We start from the raw sequence: 18,738 nt of genomic DNA on the forward strand, positions 1-18,738 counted from the left end.
GTGATTGCTGCACTAGAGACTGTAAACCAGAACTTTGTAACCTTATGGTGTTATTTACAGTTCAGCTTTTCACATTTCTTTTTTTTTTTTTTTTTAATTTAAATTTTATTAAATTTCACATTATACAAAATACGGCCACATCACCCTGAATGCGCCCGATCTCGTCTAATCTCGGAGGCTAAGCAAGGTCGGGCTTGGTTAGTACCTACCCTGTTTCCCCGAAAATAAGACCTAGCATGATTGTCGGAGATGGCTGCAATATAAGCCCTACCCACCAAATAAGCCCTAGTTAAAGTCCTTGTAGGTCTTATTTTCAGGTTAGGGCTTATTTTCAAAGAAACATTGTAGGGCTTATTTGGGGGGTAGGGCTTATATTGCAGCCATCACCGACAATCACGCTAGGTCTTATTTTCGGGGAAACATGGCAGATGGGAGCTTTTCACATTTTGAAGTCATTGTTGTCAGTCCATTACAAAAGAAAAGTGTTACAATGGAGGAAGGGAAATGTAGTGATTTTCCACAGTATCAGCAAGATTTCAACTTTCAGCCCATGTTTGGTTGATACCTTGATTTCAACTTTTTTTTTTATTTTCAAAATGGTCACAACATCCTAATGATCAATGCAAAAAATTGAGGTTATTTCTCTACAACAGAGGTTAGCAACCAGTAGATCACGATCTGGCCAGGTGACTGGTAGATCGTGGTCTAGGCTTCCTTACCCGCCATCCTAGAGCATTAAACAGAGTGAAATGCAGAGGGACTACTTGTAAGGCTGGAGCCGTAGTAGGCAGCCAGAGCCACGTAAGCAGATGCCTCCTCTGTAGTGCTGGTTCCTGTCCCATGTGGAGTGATAACAACTGCACTCCACCTCTTATTGCTGCTAATGGTCTCTAGAGTGGTGCCAGCAGCAGGAAAGAGATCTTCAGGTCAGTGTGAAGCAATACTCTGTAAATGCCCTGCAACCTTGGGAAATACAGCAAACAAGGGGTTAAAGAAGGCAGGGTTACATTGCTTTAACCCGTTTGACCCCGCAGAAGCATGCACTTGCGGGGCGCTTGCAGAGTGACCCCTTTTACTTGAATGGGTCATGTTTGGCAGGCAGTAGCACCAATCAAAAGCAACAGGGGGCTTCTTTCCTGCCGCGGCATGTGTACACCTTTGGCTGCTTACTCAGCAGCTAAAGTGGGTAGGGATTGTGGGCGGTAAATCCACAAATCAACTGCAGAGTTTTTACCATCCACCATCTCTATGTGTGAATGAGCCCTAAGGGTGCCGCTGCCAAATGCAACTAAGGGCTCATTCACAGGTGTGCAGGTAGTGACGAGGCAATAAGTTGCCTCCTCACCACCTCATTCAAACAAATGAATGTGATTGCAACAAGGTAGTATGGCAATTAGAGGTTTAAAGTGATTGTTAAGGTTTGTTTCTTTTTTTTTTAATAACAAACATGTCATACTTACCTCCTGTGTACAAGGGTTTTGCACAGAACAGCCCCAATCCTCCTTTTCTGGGGTCCCCCGGAGGCAATCCTGGCTCCTCCCTGCATCGAGTGCCCCCACGGAGAGCCGCTTTCCATGGGGCCACTCGTGCGGGCACTCTCCTGAGTCCTGCTGCTGTGTCCATTGAGGATCCGAGACAGCAGCTGGAGCTGCTGGGCTCGTTCTCGTCGCTGGAAATATCGGGTTCAAGTAAGAAAAAGGGGGGCTCTGGGGGACAGCTGCACCACATGAGGTTTTTCATCTTAATGCAAGGAATGCATTAAGGTGAAAAACCTTGAGACTTTAAAACTTCTTTAAATCAAGTGTTAGGAGGCAACACTGTGCCTGGTGATCTTTGACTTCTCCCATGTTGTTCAGGTAGATCTGATTGGAGAGTCGATAAGGATGCCCGCATATGTGTCTGCACAAAGAGTTTCAGGAAAGGAGAAGAGATGCATTCGTTATTAGAATATGATCACAAAAGTGAGATGGCCAACTACCAAAAGTGTTGGCCACTGTTTGGCATACTACTTGTACAGTTGTGCTCATAAGTTTACATACCCTGGCAGAATGTATGATTTCTTGGCCATTTTACAGAGAATATAAAAACTTTTCTTTCACTCATAGTTGGTGTTTGGCTGAAGCCATTTATTATCAAACAACTGTGTTTACTCTTTTTAAATCATAATCACAACAGAAACTACCCAAATTACCCTGATCAAAAGTTTACATACCCCAGTTATTAATACCGTGTATTGCCCACATTAACATCAATGACAGCTTGAAGTCTTTTGTGGTATTTGTGGATCAGGCTTTTTATCTTCTCAGATGGTAAAGCTGCCCATTTCTCTTGGCAAAAAGCCTCCAGTTCCTGTAAAATCTTGGGCTGTCTTGCATAAACTGCACATTTGAGATCTCCCCAGAGTGGCTCAATGATATTGAGGTCAGGAGACTGAGATGGCCACTACAGAACCTTCACTTTATTCTGCTGTAGCCAATGACAGGTCGACTTGGCCTTTTGGATCATTGTCATGTTGGAATGTCCAAGTACGTCCCATGTGCAGCTTCCTGCCTGATGAATGAAAATGTTCCTCCAGTATTTTTTGATAACATACTGCATTCATCTTGCTATTAGGGATGAGCCGAACACCCCCCGGTTCGGTTCGCAGCAGAACATGCAAAAAATTTGTGTGAACACCGTTAAAGTCTATGGGACACGAACGTGAAAAATCAAAAGTGCTAATTTTAAAGGCTTATATGCAAGTTATTGCCATAAAAAGTGTTTGGGAACCCGGGTCTTGCCCCAGGGGAAATATAACAATGCACAAAAAAGTTTTAAAAACGGCCGTTTTTTCGGGAGCAGTGAATTTAATATAATGCTTAAAGTGAAACAATAAAAATGACATATTCCTTTAAATATCATGCCTGGAGGGTGTCCTCAGTATGCCTGTAAAGTAGCACATTTTTTCCCGTGTTTAGAACAATAGCACAGCAAAATGACATTTCTAAAGGAAAAAATGTAATTTAAAACTACTCGCGGCTGTAATGTATTGTCGGGTCTCGGCAATATAGATGAAGGTCATTGAAAAAAAGGCATAGGCCCCGCCCCCCAGTCCATTACCAAGCCCTTTAGGTCTAGTATGGTTATTAAGGGGAACCCCGCACCCAAATTAAAAAAAAAAATGGCGTAGGAGTCCCCCAGACACTATATACTCTGAACAGCAGTATATATACTATACGGCCTGCCCTATATACTCTGCAGGAAATTGAGCATTAGGTGTTGGTGGTACCAGAACACTGTAAGCCCTCACAGTTACTCTTGGTGGGCGCAGGAATGGGCCCTTCTGTGAAATACTATATCAAAAATTGTAATTACATGCCCCTGTTAAACATGGGCAGAAAAATTGGGCCTTTGGTGGTTGTTGGAATACAACATGATTTAATATCATACTTGTGGTATTTCATTTGCTAGCTGATACAGGCAGATGGCCCCAAGTTGGAATGTAACCAGTTACACATCAAAGCTTTGTAGCATATCAGAATAACAATGGCTTGGCTCAAGCCCACCTGGTGTGATATGTGTGATTACAGGCTTCAAAGACAATAAGTGCTAGCTAGGATGGCCCAGGGCTCATAGAGATGTTTCATGGACAAACGCTGCCCCCTAGTGGACAATACAGCATGCTTCCTGGAGAATGGTCAGATATTAGGACTACCTCTTGGCAATATCTATTGGACAAAAGGCAAGTGGGGGTGGCTACGAGTGGGTGTGAATGTTTTGAGTAAAAAGGAACACAGGAAGCAGTTCATCCCCTTTTTCACTGGTGGTTTAAGCCGGGTGGCTGCCTAAGCCACATGGCTATCTCTCTTCAACATCTGAGTGTTGGTGGTACCAGAACACTGTAAGCCCTCGCCATTATTCTTGTTGGGTGCAGAAACGGGCCCTGCATTGAAATATTATATCAAAAATTATAATTACATGCCCCTATTAAACAGGTGCAGAAAAATTGGGCCTTGGGTGGTGGTGCCACAACACTGTAACCCCTCACAGATACTCGTTAGGCGCAGGAACGGGCCCTGCTGTGGAATATTATATCAAAAATTGTAATTATATGCCCCTGTTAAACAGGGGCAACAAAATTGGGCTTTGGGTGGTGGTGGTGGTGGTGGTGGTGCCCTAAACCAAAAATATTGTTGGAAGCTAGCATCATCAAGATTGAGGAGGAATAGGATAGTCAGCATAGTCAGTCTTCAAGGGATCCCACATCCATTACAAATTCAATCAAATACATCAGCATCAGGTGCTTGATAGCTGCTGATCCAAGACTGATTCCTTTTTATGAATTTGATCCTATCAATGGAGTCTGTGGATAGGCGCACTCTTTGATCTATTACAAATCCTCCAGCAGCACTGAATGTGTGTTCAGAAAGCACGCTGGATGCAGGACAGGGCAGTAGCTCAATTGCATATTAGGCAAGTTCTGGCCAGTGGTCCATCCTCAAGACCCAGAAACCCAGTGGATGCTCTGTTGGTAAGGTTTCCAAGTCTGCTCTTTGCCCCTAGATATTCCTGCACCATGTAATGCAGACGCTGGCGATGGTTGCTTGAACCGATCAGACCTTGGCGCTGAGGACTGAAAAATTGTTTAAAGGCATCGGTCAGTCGGCCACCTTCTTCACCGCTCTTCCTCTGACTGAACGAAGTCTCAGCAACATGTTGTCCAGTTCCAGTAAAATTGTAACCTCCTAGGGACTGGAAATGCGTTGAACAAGCCTTTCTTCAAGGCTTTCTGAAGATGTTTCATCCTTACTCCCTCTGCAAAGGCAGGATGAGTTCTGCAACCTTACCCTTGTAATGTGGATCAAGAAGGGTTGCCAGCCAGTAATGATCCCTCTCCTTGATACCACAAATCCTAGGCTTTACAGAATCAGGGAGGCCATGCAGTGTAAGTTTGCAGAGGCATTCGATTCTGAGTCCTCTGGATCACTAAGGATCACATAATCCGTAACTACCTCCTCCCAGCCACGTACAACTCCTTGGGTTTCTGGGGATTGAAAACCATCCCATGAAGACTGCTGCTGAGTGTTATCCTCTACATCCATGCTGACACAATCCTCCTCCTCTTCTTCCTGTGTGTTGGTGGGCCCACAGGAATTCTATCTGGATAAAGGGGGCCTTGAGAGGTAAGGAAGTCCTCCTCTTCCTCCCACTGTTCGTGATAAAGTGCCCCTCGTTTTAGGTCCCACAGTTAACAGTGCATGTCAGAGCACAAACCAAGCCATGAAGTCCAAGGAATTGTCTGTAGACCTCCGAGACAGGATTGTCTTGAGGCACAGATTTGGGGAAGGGTACAGAAACATTTCTTTAGCATTGATGGTCCCAATGAGCACAGAGACCTCCATCATCATCCGTAAATGGAATAAGTTTGCAACCATCAAGACTCTTCCTAGAGCAGGCCGCCCGGCCAAACTGAGCGAAGGGCCTTAGTCGGGGAGGTGACCAAGAACCCGATTGTCACTGTGACAGAGCTCCAGCCTTTCTCTGTGGAGAGAGGAGAACCTCCCAGAAGAACAACCATCTCTGCAGCACTCCACCAATCAGACCTGTATGGTAGAGTGATCAGACGAAAGCCACTCTTCAGTAAAAGGCACATGACAGTGTCTGGAGTTTGCCAAAAGGCATCTGAAGGACTCTCAGACCATGAGAAATAAAATTCTCTATTCTGATGAAATAAAGATTGAACTTTTTGGCCTGAATGGCAAGTGTCAAGTCTGGAGGAAACCAGGCACCTCTCATCCCCTTGGCAATACCATACAGTGAAGCATGGTGGTGGCAGCATCATGCTGTGGGGATGGTTTTCAGTGGCAGGAACTGGAAGACTAGTCAGGATCAAGGGAACAATGAATGCATCGATGTACAGACATCCTTAATAAAAACCTGCTCCACAGCACTCTGGACCTCAGACTGGGGCGAAGGTTCATCTTCCAACAGGACAATGACCCTAAGCACACAGCCAAGATAACAAAGGAGTGGCTACAGGACAACTCTGTGAATGTTCTTGAGTGGCCCAGCCAGAGCCCAGACTTGAATCCGATTAAACATCTCTGGAGAGATCTGAAAATGGCTGTACACCGACGCTCCCATCCAACCTGATGAAGCTTGGGAGGTCCTGCAAAAAAGAATGGGAAAAACTGCACAAAAAAAGGTCTGCCAAATTTGTAGCATCATACGCAAAAAGACTTGAGACTGTAATTGGTGCCAAAAGAGCTTCAACAAATTATTGAGCAAAGGCTGTGAATACTTATGTACATGGGATTTTTTTCCCATTTTCAATAAATTTGCAAAGATTTTAAACAAACTTCGTTCACGTTGACATTATGGAGTATTGTTTGTAGAATTTTTTTATCGCTTACAAAGCACTGCCCATTCATTCCAATGGGCAGGGCATTTTTGGAGAGCTAAATACAGCACTCCCAACCCACCCCAAAGATGCTGCTTGCAGGATTTTTCGAAACATCCTGCAAATGCACAGCCCCAGTGTGAAAAGACACACTGGAATGAATGGGAGGCAGGCTTGTTTTAGGCGCTCTGCAGAGGCCATTTCAAGTGCTAAAGCACCTGAAAACTGCCCCAGTGTGAAAGGGGTCTAAAAATTATTTAAAGAGGGAGTCCTGCAAAAAAAAAAAAGAGTAAAAGTCAGCAGCTACAAATACTGCAGCTGCTGACTTTTAAAATAAGGACACTTACCTGTCCCAGGGTCCAGCGATGTCGGCACCCAAGACTGAACCATCCCTCGGTCCTCAGATGCTGCCGCCGCCATTCTCTGTAAGGGTATCAGGAAGTGAAGCATTGCGGCTTCCCTTCCCGGTTCCCTACTGCGCATGCGTGAGTCGCGCTGCTCTTCCTAACTGGTCCCCACTGTCTCAGGGACCCGTGTGTGTCCCAGCAGACAGCGCAGGGGGACGGGAGGGGGGGAGTGGGGTGCAGATACCTGTCTAAGACAGGTATTTGCACCCACTTCTGGCATAGACTCCCATGGGAGTCTACGCCCCCTCCCGTCCCCCTGCGCTGTCTGCTGGGACACACACGGGGGATGGTTCAGTCTTGGGTGGCGACATCGCTGGACCCTGGGACAGGTAAGTGTCCTTATTTTATACCTTTCAGGGGGGGGGGGTGCAGATACCTGTCTAAGACAGGTATTTGCACCCACTTCTGGCGTAGACTCCCATGGGGCCAAATGTGACACTGGAGGGGGGGAGGGTTCCGAAAAGCGGAGGTTCAATTTTTGTGTGAACCTCCTCTTTAAGGTCTGGTCCAATATATAACTGTGCCAGAAATCTCATGCCAGCTCTATCCCACTCTTGAAAACCTGACAACTTAAGTTCCACATAGACAGAATTATGCCGAATAGGGGTATAAACGCCTGCAAATCGAAGAAAAGACTTAGCAGATGTCCATAGAGTCTTCATCAGTGTAATTAGAGGGTAGATGAGGGGGGCTATGATTGACAAGTTAGCATATCTTTAAATGGCTGTGACCTGTTTGGAAATCGCTGCCATCAGGTGAGTTTCCTGCAAGAGGTGGGAGTTTTAATATGCCATTCATTCTCATCATTCCTTCTAATCTAGATGTGTCAGTACTCTAATAGACTGCAATGTTATGCTTTCCTACAAAAGGGGCCAGATTCATACACAGGGCAGGTACCTGTTTTTATGCATCTCTGCCATGAAATGTGCCAAACCCAACATTTATGTTCCCCCTTCTTAAATGTCTAGCACAATTTACAGCTAGTAAACTGTATTTATCTGTATTGGTTGTAGGCATTTTCAGTAACTTTTGTGTACCCAGCACTTGACAATGCTGGAAGTTACAACCTGATGGAAAACGTATACAAGTACTGGGCTGACAGACTTTTGGTATATGCCCTATCTGACTATACTTTGTTACTCTAAATCACAAAAGGTCACTGTTGAGAATGGACCTACCTCTGGGCATATCACACCCAATTCCTTATGTATGATTTGCACCAATAGAGGAAAGAGGCATTTCTGACTATTCTCCAACAGGGGCAGTGTTGCCAACCGTCAGTATTTTTACTGGCAGCCAGTAAAAACCAGGCACTTTTCTCCTGCCAGTAAATGCCAGTAACAGGAAAAGGTTGCCAGTAAAAAATATGGCTGAGCTGGCCCAGACCCAGAGTGCCTGCTACAGTGTTGGAGGCGGTGCCTGAGCGTGTTGTGTGACCTCATAGTGCAAGGGAACCTGAGCAGAGCGGGCAGAGCCTCGTGTGCGGGACTGTGGGATTGGAGCTAGGCAAGCCGGGAGTGGGACGGTCAGTGCTATTTGGACTTCAGTGGACTGAAGGGACCACCTGGCATGGGGAGAGACTGTCACTGTGACTCAGTAAGGGATGTGTCGGTAAGGTGTCATCATCATCTGTGCTGCTGCACAACGCTGTCAGTGTCACTGTGAGTCAATGTCATGTGTGCGCCTGCCCATTCTGATTTCTTGCCCTCCTGAGTCCTGTCCCTGAGATACTTACTTACTATATCGAAAATAATGTAAGAAATCTGTCATTATATATCTACCTTACATCATATTGCTAATTGCATATTGTACTTGTTTGTACTGTAGCTTAAATACAGTGGAACCCCGGATTACGAGCATAATCCGTTCCAGGAGTATGCTCGTAATCCAAAGTACTTGCATATCAAAGCGAGTTTCCCCATTAAAGTCAATGGAAACGAAAATAATTAGTTCCACATTGACTTCAATGGCATGCAATACCGCATGCGGCCAGAGATGGGGGGCGCCGGAAAGCCTCGGAAACGGTCGTAAAGGCCCGAGGACACCTCGGCTGACCTCGGCAAACCTTGGAAAGACTCCATTCCCGAGGTCAGCCGAGCTGTCCTCAGGCCTTTCCATGCAATTCCAAACGGTGCCGATCGGCGTCGCTCAGCTCCGGCACCCCCCACCTCAGGCTAAACGCGATATTGCACACGCTTTGGCCTGAAACGTGCTCGTTTTGCGAGACAACACTCGCAAACCGAGTTATGATTTTTAAAAATACAGTGCTCGTATTGCGAACCGCTCGTTAACCGCGTTACTCGCAATCCGAGGTTCCACTGTACTGAAATTTGCACTTGAAACTGTAATTTTGTAACTTCTGGAGATGCCAGTGGAAACATGGCTGTGCCAGTAAATTCTGGATGTCTTGTCAGTAAATTTCAATCTGGTAGGTTGGCAACACTGAACAGGGGCGATCTCTCAATCAGCATTGGAAGACACACAGGGGTTCTAGAAACTGAATCCCTTTTGACTGACCCTATATAGTTCCCACCCCCATATCCAATCCCAACTTACTCCTTTAACCAAATAATTCAACCTCTTCACAAGAGGTAAAATGGGACACTTTAAAAGACTTTCTTAGAATTAACCTTATAAAAGAGGTGAGCGCTATTAAGTTACGGAAGGAGGAAGAGGTCCCTCATCAAGTCCTTGCAGCAGGAGCTGCCTATGTTTTTAATTCCAAATCCACTATAGCGTCTGCTTGGCTGAGCTGGAGAAGCCTTGTAGAGAAATTATTCAAAAACAAAAGGGTAGCAGGACCATGAGCTTAAAGTGGTGTTCCACCCAAAAAAAAAAAGCATAAATGTGCCTAAAAAAAAAAAACATTTGGAAAACATTTTTTTTTTACTCACCTCTAAATGCCTGTTGCTAGGGGGTCTCTCGTAGTCTGCCTCCTTCAGTGCCTGGGCTGGTGACATCACTTCCCCTCGGTGCAGGAAGGGCTCAGCTCTGCCCCCTCCCTCTGGTCAATCATATGGGACACGTGACAGGTCCCATATGATTGTGCGGTCAATCATGGCACGCAACGCCACTCGCGCATGCGCAGTGGGTGCCTGGCTGTGAAGCCACAGCCGTGCTCCCATGGTTGCAATGCTGGCTCTGCCGAACGGAAGGGGAGATGAGCGGGGCTTCCGATCCCCCGCATTGCTGGACCCTGGGACAGGTAAGTGTCCAATTAATAAAAGTTAGCAGCTGCAGTATTTGTAGCTGCTGACTTTTAATTTTTTTTTTTTTTTTCGTGGGAACTCCTCTTTAACAGAGATTATAGTTGCTATAATCTGAAAAAAACTTTTAAGGCCTCTACAGCAGATTTCTACTTCACCTAGGAAGCAGGTGTTTGATTTCTCCCCTGTTTTTTTATGCAGGACGGCCTCCCTAGCCAATAGGGAGGAATGTGTATGTGTTGTCAGCTGAAATTTCCTCTGAACTTCTGGTCCTGGTGACCGCTTTACATCAGAGTGTTAATGAGGGGAGACCTCCACAACGGAGCAAGACACAGCAAAAAAAACAGAGCGAAACTTTTAACTCATCAACACTTCAACTGCACCTAAAATGGTGTCACACCTCCATTAAAGTCTTAGATAGGCTGCACCCTTTTCTATGAATATGTTTACGTTAATGGCTATGCTCTGTCAACTGCCATGCCACATTCAGTGAGAGTGGCCTTACTTGCCACAGAGATAGTCTTGTTGGATAGGTGAATGTCAGCCAAAAAGACAGAAAATCAGGTGCCAGAAACAAAAGTGGAACCAAGTCAAAGAGGAGCACAGGAGAATATTTTTGATATAGGTTATAGCAGGTTTCTTGTAGTGGAGGTAGGACTGCGTTTCTTTTTACACCACTTTCATTGTCCTAGAAGCCCCTTGAATAATGGTGCAGCAACATATAAATAACCAGGAACAGAGTCGCGCATAACATTTAACATGACATACTGATCAAAAGAATGTCAAAAAAATATTGATGCAATAAAAAGAGTTTGAAGAATTTAAGGAACAAGCAACAGTACTGACTAAAAGGTTTCTTGACAAGGGATAAAGAAGGAGGATAAAGAAGCTTATCCAGAAACATTGGCACATTTTTGTGTAACAATAAAATTCTGGGATCCTCCTTACCTCCAAAACCACAGGTAGTGTTCAGAGGGGTTCCTTCACTTCGGGACAAGATTGCCCCAAGTGTGTTGAACCCACCCTCTAGACCTACTCCTTTTTTTCAAAAATTGGTTGGTTTCTACCAATGTAGAAAATGTCAGTTGTGTGCCAATAATGGCTGTAAGCATAGAAATAGCAGAGAATTTACAGCCACCATTTTTAAAATAAAGCCTTTTATCACTTTCTCTATCACAGGGGTGGTCTATCTGCTACAATGTCCTTTGGACTTCAATATGTGGGCAGGACCAAGCGGGCATTACAAGTAAGGCTCAATGAGCATATTAACAATATCAGGAACGGTTTCTTAAAACATTCTGTTTCAAAGCATTATGCTTTGGCACATAATAAGGATCCTAGGAACACAATTTTCTATGGTATTGATAGGTACAGCTAACCTTGGAGGGGGGGCTCACTAATAAGGGTGATCTCACAACTTGAGATGAAGTGGATTTATAAAGTGGGGTGTTTCGCCCCTTTAGGCCTCAACATAGATGTAGACGTCAACGCCTTTGTGGATAACGCCTAATGTTCAGTAATCGCCTTGGAACAATGCATAGTATGCCTACTTTTGCTATAGTAATTTATATGCAGAATATATGTATTTGCCTGTATACTGTTGGGATTAATCTGGACCCCAAGTAGAGATGCTATCCTATTTTAAAAGGAATTTTAGGGTGGGAATATAGATATAATTGGTTGGAGCTGGCCTGATTTGGAGTAGAGGGAATTCTTTGTTCTGAGAGGTTGCTCCATACCATTATATCATTAATAAGGAATTTTGGATCTTTGGTGGAGTTTTATGTGGGGTCAGTGGCAGAGTGTCTCCTGTCTGATCCTTTGCTGAGAGTTCCGGTTTCCAAAATCACACATCTCCTGTTTTTTCTAAGACAAATGGCTGGAGCTGACTTGCTCTGGAAAAAAGAGATTTCTTGGTCCGGAGAGGTTGCCCCATACCATCATGTTGGTAACTAGGAATTTGAGACTCTGGGTGGTATTTGATGTGGGGTCAGCGGCAGAATGTCTCCTGTTAGTTCCTTTGCTGAGACTTCCAGTTTTTAAATCATATATCTCCTTTCGTTTTAATAGACATGTATCTTTGGATGTTTTTTCTGGATTAGCCCCTAGAGGGCAGTGGCGGAGTATCTGTGGTCGGATCTCTGTTGCTGCCCATATTTAAACATTGACCATTTATTTTTTATTTTTAATATTTCTTATTTTCTATATTAGGTATCAGTTATAAGCAGTATTTTGATTAACCTGTAGGGATAAAACCTTAAGGATTAGGCAATACTCTAGAGGTGTCTAGCTTAGTCTCACTAGGAAGCTTGATGTGATGTTTTTCCTGTATGACCAAAACGAGGCTTGGTTACCTCACTGAGGCTTTGAGAGCCAGATCGAGGCTTGGCTCGTTTGTTTACATTTTTAAGGCGATGATGCAGCGCGTCGCCTGTGCCCCTGGACACTATCAATCTGTGACGAAACTAGTCGGGCAGACGATATGCTGACGTCATCGTGACATACGAGGTCCTGGAAGTGCGGGCGTTTCGATTTTAGTACCGGCCGGTATATTACTCTTTTAATGGAGATGCTCTCCTTTTAAAATAAGTGTATTACTTTGAAATAAAAAAGCGTTGGATTTTATGCTATGTGATGCATCCTCCTTTCTTCTGAGTGTGACATCCGTGAGTACCCACAAGTGAGGACAAGAGAGAGCGATTACTGGACCCTGGTGTGCCGAGCAGAACTGCAGCCCAAAGGCCCTGGCAGGGTAATCAGCCATAGGCGTTCTGACCTTTTTATAGGTCCAATTGATCTAGTAAGCAGGCATTTCTCTCTGGTGATGGTCACATGCGGTGTGGATAACATACTGAATATTTGGAATGCATCTATGAACTGTGATGGGGAATTCAGGAGTGTGACGCCTTTATCTTCTCACTACCTCAAGTTCTGCACCTGCTTTCTTCCTATCACATAAGACTGTGTAATATTGGATGTATTTTTTATTTTATATTTTTTTCCTGAAATAAGGACTTTTTATTGCATCGAAATTTTTTTGGACATTCTTATGATCAGTATGTCATGTTAAATGTTATGCGCGACTCTGTTCCTGGTTATGTTGATTTTTTTGTGACATCGCACATGAGAGCTGCTGCTTTTTTCTGAATTTTCATTTATAGTGTTTTCATTAATAAGCGCAGTTTTTTCAGAGAAAGTCAGGATTTGCTTACCAGAGTGACCCAAGTTTAGAGGTGCACTTGACACTGAAAAAAAATGTATGCACTGGCACCACAGGATACCTTATTTGTATTAAAGGATGTTGTTTTTTATCTTTAATTAGATGTTTTTTTTTTTTTTATTTCAAAGAAAACTGTCCATCTCCAGTCTGATAAAATGCTAAATTCAAGTTCCAAAAAAAGTGAGGACTTAAGCCTCATACACACGATCGGATTTTCTGCATACAAAACCTCAGACAAACACACACAAACACACACAAGCCGATAGAGAAGTTCAATTGTCATGCGCCACCCTTTGGGCTCCTTCTGCTAATTTCGTGTTAGTAGAAGTTTGGTGAGTGTAGATTCGCTTTTTTCATCTCGCGTTTTTCATTTTGCGCTTTTCATTTCATTTCTGAATGGCCGTTCGTCAACCAGCCATGTTGCAGAATCGGAGGAGATACTGTGTTATTTATTATTGGCCTTGGAGTTTTTGCTTTGACCCAAGTCCAGTCCAGGAACAGGAGGAGGAGGAGTTCTTGGACCAAAAATTGGTTGCTTTATTAATCGTGACCAATTATGTCATATGCCTTTGTTACGGGAGCTCCAGGAGAACAATCCGGGTGATTTCGGAATTATCTCCGGATGACAGACCCCTGCTTTCACCAACTCTTGGCATTGTTAACCCTATAGTAAGAAGCAGGACACATGCATGCAGCTTTTATTTTTTTGTTGAATAATAATGATTTGATTTGGTATATTTTTGGATGCATAGAATGCACTTTATGGTTAAGTTCTATTGGTAGATAAAACTAGAAATGCTATTTGTTTTTTTTAATGCACAATAAAAAAATTGGAGAATAATACTTGGCTATGTGTTTTACTTCAGATGACAGTTTGTATTTTTTAAAATGTAACTGCCCACTCCCAATGTAAAATTAACAAGGGACACCAACATAGTTGTATCTTTGATCTTAAAAACCTCGGGATAATGGTGCTGTGGTAACTTGCACCAGAAAAAAAAAAAAAAAAAAACAAGCATAATAATATTATTCTTGATATCACTAGGAAAAAAAAAAGGCCTTTAAAAATTTGTTTGCCATAACTCCATCAGTGTCACCAAAGCAGCTTCATTATTGTCCCATTAAAGAAGAAGAGAATGTGCGCTGCATTTAGAGATTCCATAATTTTCCACGTCACGAATGTTAATTCTCCATTACGAACGCTAGTTTACAAGACCCACCACTTCTGGCTCGTCCTTGCATCAGAGCATGCACGTTTGTACTTTGGACTTTTGTCCGACGGAATTGTGTACACACGATCGGAAAATCTGACAACAGACATTTGTCCGCAGAAAATTTATAAGCCTGCCATCCAACATTTGTCCGCGGAAAATCCGTCAAGCTTCCGATGGAGCAAACGGTCGGATTTTTCGCCAACAGCCCATCATCACACAATTCCCGTCAGAAAATCCGATCGTGTGTATGAGGCTTAAGTCAACAAGTAAACTGCCATTTTCTACTTCCCTGTCTGAGAATTCTAGTTGTCTGGCTCTCATGCTAATCCAGAAGGTCAATATCTTCAAAGTTCCAAATCTAGAAGAATTATGCATATCAAGAATTCTGAATTTACTTACTGCATGCTTGATCTAAAGCAGTAGCCAACCAGCAACAACAGACTGCACCTTTCTTTTAGAGCAGATTTTCTTTAATGTGATGTTTGCAATCCCTAGTAATTTCCTTTATATAGAAACTCCCATTAACCCTGCACAACAGGTGAAGTTTAAGAGAAAAAAAAAAAAGCTCATTAGGATGACTTTTTAATCCCAGCAAGAGTTTGGTAAAAGGCAAAGGAGTTGCCACTTAAAATGTCTCACATAAGCTTCTGGCACAAAGTGCATAGGTGGTAATAACGTTTCATGCTTCAGGCATTGAGAACATGTGTCACGGTTCAAGCTGAAGCAACTGTATAGCATTGAAAGAACACACAAACAAGGACTACTTATCCAGAAAAAAAAAGGTTTATTAGGTAGTGCTAGTCAGAGTTTGTTGCACTTCTCTGATCTTGTTCTGTAATACCGAAGATGTTTGCAGATCATCCGCGTTGCTTTTTCTAGCTCAGAGCGTAAGGAACATACCCAAGCATTTATAGCCACATAAAAGATAGGATTAATAAGTGCTGTGCTACTAATCTCTATAAATATAGGAGTGTGATTGCACATAAACCAATTAAAGTAGCAATGTGATAGCAATGCTAATAATAATGAAAAAATAAAAATAAATTTTAAGAACAATGTTCGTATTACACCTCCAGTGTTAAATTGTGCCAGTTCATATAAGTGACAGTTTATCAGAACTGTTAATGGCACGTTTCTTATCCAGAAATCTTCATAAATTTTGAAGTCACCTCATCCCATTCACCACTGTGCTTTCAGTGCCCTCACCATATTGGTATGTTATACAACGCATGTATAATCATATCCAGCTTGGTTCTCTTCAACCGATAGCATGTGTAAGGGATCCTTTATGGACTTGTAGTAAGGCCTACTACTCACTAGGGTACTCGTATCCTGTCAGATGTTCCTCCTAGGTAAGTGTCAAATTTTATTCCCTGATATAGCCATGTAGTGCGTGACGTAACACGTAGGGTACAGCCTGAGGAAGTGTGGACCGGAAGTAACGTCAAACCAGAAAGACCGGTACCCACTGTGATTGCCTACATTGTTTTAGGTTGATATAATAAAACAATATTTGATAATAAAAGCCTTCCTATACAATATGACACTATTGGGTGCATCCTCTCTATTTTGACATGGCATAGAAGTAACCATACATCGTTCGGGTAAGACACTCTTAAAAGGGACCAGTACCCAACTACCCAGGAGGAACATCTGATAGGATACGGAATACCCTAGTTAGTGGGAGGCCTTGCTACAAGTACATAGGGATCCTTATACAGGATATCAATTGGAGAGAACCAAACTGGATATAATTATACATGTGTTGTATATCATACCAACAAGGCGAGGGAACTGATAGCACAGTGATAAAAAGGAAGGGTGGTTTAAAAGTTTATGAAGATTTCTGGATAGAATCTCACCATTAACACTTGATGAACTTTCACTTATATTATTATATGAACTGGCACAATTTAACACTGAATGTGTAATACGGACGTTATTCTTAATTTTATTTTTTCCATTAATATCATTGCTATGACAGTGCCATTTTAGATTGTATTGTGTGCAATCTCACTCCTATATTTATATAGATTGGTAACGCAGCACAATTTTGTGCATGCAGCAACCTTTAGATCATTGTTTTGCTTAAAGTGGAGTTCGGTCCCCCCCAGCAAAAAATTTAAAAAGTCAGCAGGTAGACATTCTGTAGCTCCTGACTTATTATTAGGACACTTACCTGACCTGCGATGTCGGCACCCCAGCCAATTTTTCCATCTGCTATCGGGTGCTGCTGCTGCCGCCACCTTAAGTGGTAAGGGAAACCAGCAGTGAAGCCTTTCGGCTTCACAGCCAGTTCCCTACTGCGCATGGCGCACTGTGCTTTCTGACTGGCCCGGCGGCAGGGGAAGGAAGAGGGGGGCAAAACTTCAGAGTGTTCTCGCCATGGCAAGATTTCTCAGAAGTGGGGACAGGTACCTGTCAAAAAAGAGGTACCTGCTTCCCCCTGCCCCGGAGGGTGCCAAATGTGGCACCGGAGAGGGGGAGGAAGCTTCGACTTTAAGGTGGAAGTCTATTAACTGGTTCCCGACCGGCTCACGCAGATTTACATCGGCAGAATGGCTCCCCTGGGCGTCCTTCCCTTTTTCGGCCACCAGAGGGGGGGGACCCGATGCGCGTGGCCGGCGGGCAAGATCTTGTGCACGAGTGCTTGTGTGTGTAAAACACACAAATCCCTGTGCTGTCAGGGGGTAGGAAACAGATCTTTTATTCCTAAATATAGGAACAATAATATGCCCCCCCAGTCAGTCACATCCCCATACACTTAGAACACACTAAGGGAACACACAATTAACCCCTTTATCACCCCCTACTGTTAACCCCTTCACTACCAGTGACATTTACACAGTAATCAGTGCATTTTTATAGCACTGATCGCTGTATAAATGTCAATGGTCCCAAAATGTGTAAAAAGTATCAGATCTGTCCGTCGCAATACCGCTAAAAGACGCAGATCGCCGCAATTACTAGTAAAAAACTTATAATAATAAAAATGCCATAAATCTTTCCCATAGTTTGTAGACACTAACTTTTGCGCAAACCAATCAATATATGCTTATTGTGATTTTTTTACCGAAAATATGTAGAAGAATATATATTGGCCTAAACTGATGAAGAAATTTGTTTGTTTTTTTTTTGTTTTTTTTAAATTGGGGATATTTATTATAGCAAAATTAAAAAATATATATATATTTTTTCAAAATTGTCGGTATTTTTGTTTATAACGCAAAAAAAAAAAACCGCAGAGGTGAACACACACCACCAAAAGAAAGCTCTATTTGTAGGAAAAAAAATACGCAAATTTCGTTTGGGTACAGCATTGCATGACCACGCAATTGTCAGTTAAAGCGATGCAGTACCAAATTCTAAAAAGTGCTCTGGTCAAGAAGGGGGTAAAATCTTCTGGAGCTGAAGTTGTTAAAAAGGTAGCGCAGGAGTTTTTCACAAACACATTTAAGGCCACATAGGTTACTCATTAACATCAATGCAATCAACACAGAATGTGTCAACTCAGATGCTTCCCCAAGTGGCAGAAATACATTTTTCTCTTGTTTGAAAACTGCATTGAGGAGTACAGTGTTACTTGAATTGTATTCCAGGATTTGCTTGCCTTCAGCTGAGAGAACTTGCAACTTACATAAAGTCTCAGAAATCTTTCTTTACAAAAGTTTTATTGGCTGCAAGCACTTATACAGACATAGGTAGCCAAGGCCACATAAGACACAGATCGCAAAATGCAGGCACTGGCTATAAAGAACAGCAAAAATACTGCCAAATGAGGTGCAATTGAACATATACAAAGAAAAATAAAAAAACAAAAAAGAAACAAACAAAAGGCAGTCTTGGATACACCAGTGAGTAAGAAACGCACGTCTAGTAAAACACCAACCAGTATGCAAAATGTTAAAGTGGATGTAAACCCAATGTCATCCTTTCTAAATTACTGCCATAGGGGTTATCTATAAGGATATACATGCCTCCTGCATGTATCTTTACCTGTTAAATGTCTCCCCTCTGTCTGTTATGAGAGTCAAAAACTGCATATTCTGTGGGCGGGCCTGTTGTCTGGAGCTCGGTGGGTGGAGTCGTGATGTCAGTAGACTCCCCGCCCACCTCTACACTCCACTTGTCAATATGCATTTTCTCCTGTGTATTTCTTACACTGAACTTCTGCTATGATCTCTAACATCCAGTGAAAAGACAGGAAAGTAACCACATGACTTCAGCATGCCCAATTATGCTAAGGTGTGGAACATCCAATCCTGGCAGAGCAGCAGAAGAAAGGAGTGGGAGGGAATTAAAAAATACTGCA

The sequence above is a fragment of the Aquarana catesbeiana genome, linkage group LG12, assembly GCF_042186555.1.
Source record: "Aquarana catesbeiana isolate 2022-GZ linkage group LG12, ASM4218655v1, whole genome shotgun sequence".
NCBI lineage: Eukaryota > Metazoa > Chordata > Amphibia > Anura > Ranidae > Aquarana > Aquarana catesbeiana.